This window comes from Chiloscyllium plagiosum, chromosome 14 (genome assembly GCF_004010195.1).
Source record: "Chiloscyllium plagiosum isolate BGI_BamShark_2017 chromosome 14, ASM401019v2, whole genome shotgun sequence".
NCBI lineage: Eukaryota > Metazoa > Chordata > Chondrichthyes > Orectolobiformes > Hemiscylliidae > Chiloscyllium > Chiloscyllium plagiosum.
Genome location: NC_057723.1, coordinates 73,140,102 through 73,148,109, shown reverse-complemented (window position 1 = coordinate 73,148,109; position 8,008 = coordinate 73,140,102). Strand labels below are relative to the sequence as shown.

General features: G+C 42.0%; 1 long non-coding RNA gene across 1 annotated transcript; it reads right to left on the bottom strand.

Annotated features, from left to right (window-relative positions):
* Positions 1-236: 236 nt before the first annotated feature.
* LOC122556949 lies at positions 237-6,153 on the bottom strand. Its single transcript, XR_006313721.1, has 3 exons — positions 5,894-6,153; positions 2,859-3,058; positions 237-350 (listed from the first exon to the last, which is right to left on the bottom strand). It is a non-coding gene; the product is annotated as an uncharacterized LOC122556949 (long non-coding RNA).
* Between the last annotated feature and the right edge of the window lie 1,855 nt (positions 6,154-8,008).

Below are 8,008 nucleotides of genomic sequence, written 5' to 3'. Positions count from 1 at the left end.
ACAACGTACAAACTCCATGCAAACAGTTAACCGAGGCTGGAATCGAACCCGGATCCCTGGCGCTGTGAAGCTGTGGTGCCCTGTGCTGTCTTTGGCTCAACTCTGAGAAAATGGGAGAGTGTGGAGAAGAGGGCAGCGAGACTAAGTAGCAACTTTCTAAGAGTTGAATAGTCTTTTATGCAATAGCACCCTGGTATCTCGGAGCAGTTATTGGTGGAATTGGATACTCACCCTGGATGAGACATAGAACTATAAGTGCCAGGGTCCAGTGTGATGTGCTCATGGTGCAGATCTCACCCTCGATGGGACATGTACACGCAGCAGACGGGGACAATCAGACTCATTGACACCTGCACAATAGACAAGGGACCACAGTGAACAAAGAGATGATTTACAACAGGCTGAACAATGGATGCTGAGTGAACTCCCACATCTGTCAGAATCAGAACTGAACTCACATTGTGCTCTCGCTGCTCTCCACTGTCTCCTATCGCAAGGCCAGCAGTCACAGAACTGCAGGGACCGAAATAATAAACATTTTGCTAAAAGGGAAACTTCACAAATACATATATTTTGCGAAACAAAAAACGGCTTTGTGCTTTCCTGCCATCAGAAATTCTCCAGCTGAGGTCCTTCCCGTGCCTTCATGTTGTGCTGCAGCTTGGGTAGGGTTGACTGTGTCGTGCCTGAATCTGAGTGGCTCCCTTCGGCAACCACTCAGGCAATTCAACTGTGGGGGAATCACAGCCCAGTCTGGCTGCAGCCTAACCCATTCACATAATGTAGCTAGTTAACGTTCAGGTTTAGCCTTAGAATAATGGATAATAAATTTAAAACAGAGTTGAAGAGAAATTACTTCTCCCAGAGGGTTGTGGATCTGTGGGATTCACTACCCCAAAATGTGGTGGATGCTTGGACAGGGAGTACATTTAAGGAAGAGTTGGACAGAGTTTTGATTGGTAATGCGTTGTAGGGTTATGGGAAAAGGGCAGGAAAATAGAGGAGAGGAGCATATTAGACAGGATCGAATGGTGGTTCAGTTCTAAGGGCTGAATGGCCTTGTTCTGCTCCTATATCTTATGAATTTATAAATTTATACGGTTCAGTGATCCTCGATCAAGGGATCTATTGTACTGTTCAAACTGAGGTCACTCATTTGCAGGCTTAGGTCAGATTCAGAGAAGGGTCTCGCGCTCAGTAGCAAAGATCTAAATGATCAACACATGTACTTTGTAATGCACAGACAGTTAGCAGCACACTGCTTAACCTTGTGTCCCTAACCCTAACCCTAACACTAAACCTATCGCCTGTTAGCAGCTCACTGCTTAACCTTATATTCCTAACCCTAACCTTAACCCTAACTCTAACCCTAACCCTAACACGAAACCTAACCCAAACTTCTAACACTAATCCTATATGATGCACAACCAGCTAGCACCTCACTATTTAACCTTGTCTTCCTAAGCCTTACCCTAATCCTAAGCGTAACACTGACCATAACCCTAACACTGACCCAAACATGAACCCTAACCCTAACACTAAGCCTAACCCTAATCCTAACCCTAACACTAATCCTAACCATAACCCTAACACTAACACTAACCCTAATCCTAATCCTAACACTAACACTAACCATAACCCTAATTCTCACCCTAACACTAATCCTAACCCTAACACGGACCCTAACACTAACATTAACGTTCATCCTAAACCTAACCCTAACACTAACCCTAACATTAACATTAACCCTAACACTAACCCTAACTCTAACATTAACGTTAACCCTAAACCTAACCCTAACACTAACACTAACTCTAACCCTACCACTAACCCCAACAGTAACCCGAGGGAAACTTCAGCTGAGCTGCAGGAGCCATTTACACGGTAAGGTTAAAATGAGCTATTATCAGTAAGGATGTTAATATTTTGAGCCAGCCACTGAAAGGTTCATTGGAAAGGTTCACTTTGATTTCCTTTCCATAGTTGCTGTCTGAGCTGCTGAGTATTTCTGTGCTTTGCTGATATGATCATCAGGTGCTCGACTTTCACAGTTTTCTTATATTTAACGTTTAAAATGCAAAGACCAATATACTAAGTAAAATAAATAAAGGAGTTCTCTTTCAGCACCTTGCTTCTATTTTTGACACTGATAACAGATAACATGACTTCATCTCCAGAATACTGTGGAAGTGAAAGTATTACATGATGAGACCAGGTTTAGATAGTCCAAGCTACGTATATCAACAGCAACCTGATGCAATCAAGCCTTTCAGGTGTTTTCAAAGGAGCATTATAAAACAAAAACATGCCACTGAGCCAAATACGGAGAAGTTAGGGTCGGGTGAGCGGAAGGTTTGGTTAAAGATATAGGTTTTTATGTCTTGCCTGAAAGAATGGAAGCAAGGTAGAAAGTGGGGAGCTATATGCCAGAGCTCAGAGTCTGGCTAACGGAAGGTCTGGCCATCAAAGATGCTGCAATTAAACTCAGGGATGTACAAACAGCCAAGATGACAGAGTTGCGGATATCACCAAGCCTTGCAGGGTTGGAGGAGATTGCAGACAAAGGGACATGAAGGATCGTGGAGGGATTTCAAAAGAAGGATGGAGTTTTTTTTAAATCTAATGTGAAGTTGCCAAAATCTTTGTGCTGCTCTTTGATTAGAGCAGTGTGGAAGGAGGCCATAGCATCCCAGCCCTTTACCCTATGTTTCCCATGCCTAATCCACCGAGCCTGCAAACTATGGGGCAATTTAACATGGCCAATCCGCTTAACCGGTTTATCTTTGGATTGTGGGAGGATGCCGGAGCAAACTCACACAGGCAGAGTGAGAGTTTGCAAATTCCACACATACAGTTACCTGAAGCTGGGATTCGAACCAGGGCGCCCTTGGTGCTGTGAGGGAGCAGTACTAACAACTGAGCCACTGCCGGGGGAGGTCCAGAGTCAACAGTGTGGGAGTCAAGTTGGGAGCAGGGACAGCATTGATGGTTTCAGTCTGGCCAACAATTAATTGGGGAAAGTTTCCGCTCGTCCAATGCAGGATATCAGATAAGTAACCTGCTAATGCAGAAGAGTCAAGAATGATGTATTAAGAACAGAGAAAGAGAAGCTCTTCCTGAAACCTGTCTGACCATTCAATGAAATCATAGCTAATCTGTAGTTAACTCCATACATCCTTTGACTCTGTATTACTCAGACATCAGGATAATATATTTAAAAAGTTTTAAATGTTTCCATTGATCTGCTTAGCTGTTTGCAGGAGTTAAAAAGCCTTTACCACTATTGTGTGAAGGAATGTTTCCTAATTTCACTTATTGCTCAAACGTTTAGATCCTGGAATTGCCAGTCAGTGAAGATAGTTTCTTGATATCACACCTAACTTTTCCCCTTAAAATATTGAAACATTTGATCAAATCGCCTGTTAACCTTTCAAATTTAATGGAAAACAATCTTAGTTTTTGCATTACAGTTGGTACAATTCACATAAATCTTTTCTTACAGTTTCACACCAGCTCATTTATTCTAATAAATAAATGGTCTTTTTGCCCAGTAAGCTTATGCAAAGGTCATGTATGTAACCAATGTTCATTCAAACAGCTTCAAGTATTCATCTTGCAGTTTTATCCATGCATTCACCTTACATTCAAATTAGTGTTAATTTGTATCTAATTCCTCCAAGGTTCACCTTCCCCAAAATTGAAAGCCTTAACTTTCACTTTGCCTTGAAAGATCTCAAAGTCCTTCAGATTCTGGTGACTGTTACTGAAGTCTTCAGGCATTGCAGAGAGAGGTTGGTTACTAATTTGGACCCATTCCTCTTCTGATCGATTGGTTCAAGAATATTTTGTTTCTGAAAATTGTCCCCGATAAAGTGTGTTATTTTTATATTTTTAAAGCTCCTCATTTACACTGCTTTGGGGCCCATGCATTCTCACCCTCTCGTTTATCTGTGAAAGCAGTGGTATTGCAATATCTGATATTTTGGGAATTCCACTCTAATTGTGAAAATGATGGAGCGAAGATTACTCCCATTCTCTTGCCCAGAAATGTATCACTCATCCCACATTGCATTGATAGGTCATGTATTTGGTTGTGGTAGACTACTACAATCTGGATGGGCATTTCAACAGTACTCAATTCCGTCACCCATTGTAAAACAATGTGGTCGACTGTTGCTTCAGCTCGGGATGTCCAAGGCAGTCAGGTAGAGAGACTTCAACTTCAAAATTAAGTTGTTACAGATGATTGAGAGAGTAACTATTGTCGCTGGTTGGGGAGTTGAAGGTTGAAGTCCTGAGTTTGTGGACGTCATTTTATAAAAGCAAGTCTTTCATTTACCTGTCAAATTTACTAAGTAGCACATTTTCTCCATTTGGATGATAATGGTATTGATAATGCTGCAGGATTAGTAATCTATTAGACCCACACGCCCCAATGGGGACATTGGTTTAATCTCACCAGGACAGCTGATTTCATGGATATGTCAATTGGTGGCACTCCTTTCTCTGATTCATTAGAATTTTGGTTGAATCCGGGTAGATTTTTGAATCTGTCATTTGAACATTCAATCAAATCGAACTAATTTGCTTGCATCAACCTGAAGGACTGCATGATGCTGTTTTTGAGGAATATCACTCTGTCGAGACTTGGCCAACATTCATCCCTCAACCAATATTTTCTCTGATCATTGTTATCCTTGCGGGATCTTGCCTTGTGTAAACTGGCTGTCACTGGCTGATTCCTGAAGAAGGGCTTATGCCCGAAACGTCGATTCTCCTTCTCCTTTGATGCTGCTTGACCTGCTGCGCTTTTCCAGCAACACATTTTTAAGCTCTGATCCCCAGCATCCTCACTTTCTCCTGGCTGTCACATACCCAACATTTACAGTGGTGACTATATTCAAGAAAAAAAAATTCAATGGTCATAATGAACATTGAGATGTCCTAAGATCTTTCAAGACGCTATATCAATGCAAGTCTTCCTTTAGCCACCAGTAATCTCAATCAATCACAAGATGATCTGTTCAAACGCATAGCATTTTTTCACAATCGGGAGGATGTACACTTTAATACAAATGAGCACAAGGCATAAAATTGCGTTGAAAAAGAATAAAACTGAAGCCAAATTTTCTGATTACATGAATCCAACATTGCCGATGGAAGCAGGATTAATCAGATTTACATAAAAACATATAGCTTTCCTTAAAGTTAAAAAAAAAACAGCTTCAGACATGTAAAACTGCAAATTATACTCACAAAAGCATGCTTTGGAATGATTTCGGAGAAGTAAAAAATAAGTATTAGAAGTGGGGACAGTTGTAGAGAGAAGTGCTGAGGGCAGGGTGGGGGAAAGACTCTCATCCCAAGGCACAGTAATGAAGGCTGAATGGTCTCCTTATCTGCTGTATGAGGTATTGACTGAGCAACTGGTCATAATTTCAAAGGTCAAAAACGCTGAGTAAGTCCTGCCGTGTACCAGGAAAACAAAATCAATGCAAACTACAGAATAAAAATGGCCATTCGCTGAGAGATTTTGAAATGGAAATTCTGCACAGAAGTTTGACATTTTGCAATGTTGAACAAACAGACAATGCAAAACTTCTTCCCTTGTTTAGTCAATGAAGTTTGAGCTTCTTTTCACTTAGCCAGAGCTGAACAGAAATCACTAATTCATTCTGATCTTTCCACATTAAATTATCTTTTGACATGAACTTCCTTCCCAGTTAACTAAATAATAACAGGGAGCATCAATCGTTCTGACACTGATCCTATGTTCTGTTGTTACCTAAAAGTTCTCACTCATTTTCAAATTCTTGTTTTCTTTCAAATTTACAACCTTTCTCAGCTAACATAAAGCAATTTAAAAAAACACAGACTGATAAGAATTCCCAACCTGACGAGGATGCTTCAGAGATTGTCCACGTCTGCAGTGTAGAATGTCCAGCACCTTAAGGAATTGTTAGAATTGTTGGGTGTGCATAGTACAATACAGACAGCGTGTCACACCACTGACTCCGCACCGCTCACAAAGAAAGACTTCTGAAATGTGAGAAGGAGCCACAATAGAGGCACAGTTTGCATGATGGGCACACACCAGCATGCGAGGGAGAGTGCGTCCAAGAGTGGGCCACTCTCAATCAACTGTTTGTCCTGCCCAGTGCAGGCGCAGCCTCTGTATGTTCAAGACAATGCAGCCCCTGGTCAGAGCTAATCCTTCCCCCAGCTCCCGGTTTGTCCCTGGCATCGCCTGCTCTGGTGAAGTCAGCCTGTAGTTCTCAAAGTGGATCATAGTTTTGAGCAGTCTAGCTGTTGGATTTGTTTCAACCTGCTCCCTCATTGATGGTGACAGTAGAGTGTAACACATGTACTAGGTGACCATTATCTATTGCTCCCCACCATCTTAGAGTCATAGGGTCATAGAGATGTATAGCACGGCAACAGACCATTTGTCCCAAATTGTCCATGCTGATCAGATATCCTAAATTAATCTACTCTCATTTGCCAGCACTTGACCCTCTAAACCCTTCCTATTCATGTACCCATTCAGATGTTTTTTAAACGTTGCAATTGTACCAGCCTCCACCACTTCCTCTGGCAGCTCATTCCATACACGTACCACCCTCTGAGAGAAAAAGTTGCCCTTCTGGTCTCTTTAAATCGTTCTCCTCTCACCCTAAACCTATGCCTTCAAGTTCTGGACTCCCCCACCCCAGGGAAAAGACCTTGGCAATTCACCCTATCCATGCCCCCCATGATTTTATAAGTCTCTATAAGGTCACCCCTCAACCTCCAACACGCCAGAGAAAACAACCCCAGCCTGTTCAACTCAACATAGCTCAATATAACCCAATAGCTCAAACCCTCCAACCCTGGCAACATCCATGTAAATCTTTTCCAAACCCCTCCTGTGCTACCCTGTGTTAGGAGCACATCTATTGTTGACTTAGCATTTTGTACACCTTCTTTGTCACTGTAACTTTGCATTCCTCACGCTGTTCTGTCACCCTTGATTTTTGTGTCTTTGTATGTTGTGATCTGCCTGTATTGCACACAAATCAAAACTTTTCACTGTACTTAGGGACAAGGGACAATAATAAATTAAACCAATTCAAATCAAATCTATTGTACAAACTTGATGATAGCATCGAGATAAAAAAAAAGATCCAGTTAGAGTCAGAGAGGTATACAGAAGAGAAACAGGCCCTTCGGCCCACTCATCCATGCTAACCAGATTTCCTGAACTGAATGAGTCTCACTTGCCTTCACTCGACCCTTATCCCTCTGAACCTTCCCGATCCATGTACCTGTCCAAATGCCTTTCAAATGTTGCAATTGTATAGGGTTTAATTTAGATAAATGCAATGTGTTGCATTTTGGAAGGGCAAATCAGGGCAGGACTCGTACACTTACTGGTAAGTGTTGCTGAACAAAGAGACCTTGGAGTGCAGGTTCATAGCTCCTTGAAAGTGGAGTTGTAGGTAGATAGGATAGTGAAGAAGGCATTTGGTATGCTTTCCTTTATTGGTCAGAGCATTGAGTACAGGAGTTGGGAGTTGGGAGGTCATGTTGCGGCTATACATGACATTGGTTAGGCTACTTTTGGAATATTGCATGCAATTCTGGTCTCCTTCCTATTGGAAGGATGTTGTGAACCCTGAGAGGGTTCAGAAAAGATTTACAAGGTTGTTGCCTGGATTGGATGATTTGAGATACATTGGAGGGCATAGGTTTAGAGTGAGAGGGAAAGATATAAAATGGACCTAAGGAGAAAACTTTTTCACATAGAGGATGGTGTGTGTATGGAATGAGCTACCACAGGAAGTGGTGGAGATTGTACAATTACAGCATTTAAAAGGCATCTGGACGGGAATATGAATAGTAAGGTTTCTAGGGATACGGGCTAAATGCTGGCAGGTGGGACTAGATTGGGTTGGGATATCTGGTCAGCATGGATGGGTTGGACCGAAGGGTCTGTTTCCGTGCTGTACATCTCTACCCTGTATGACTC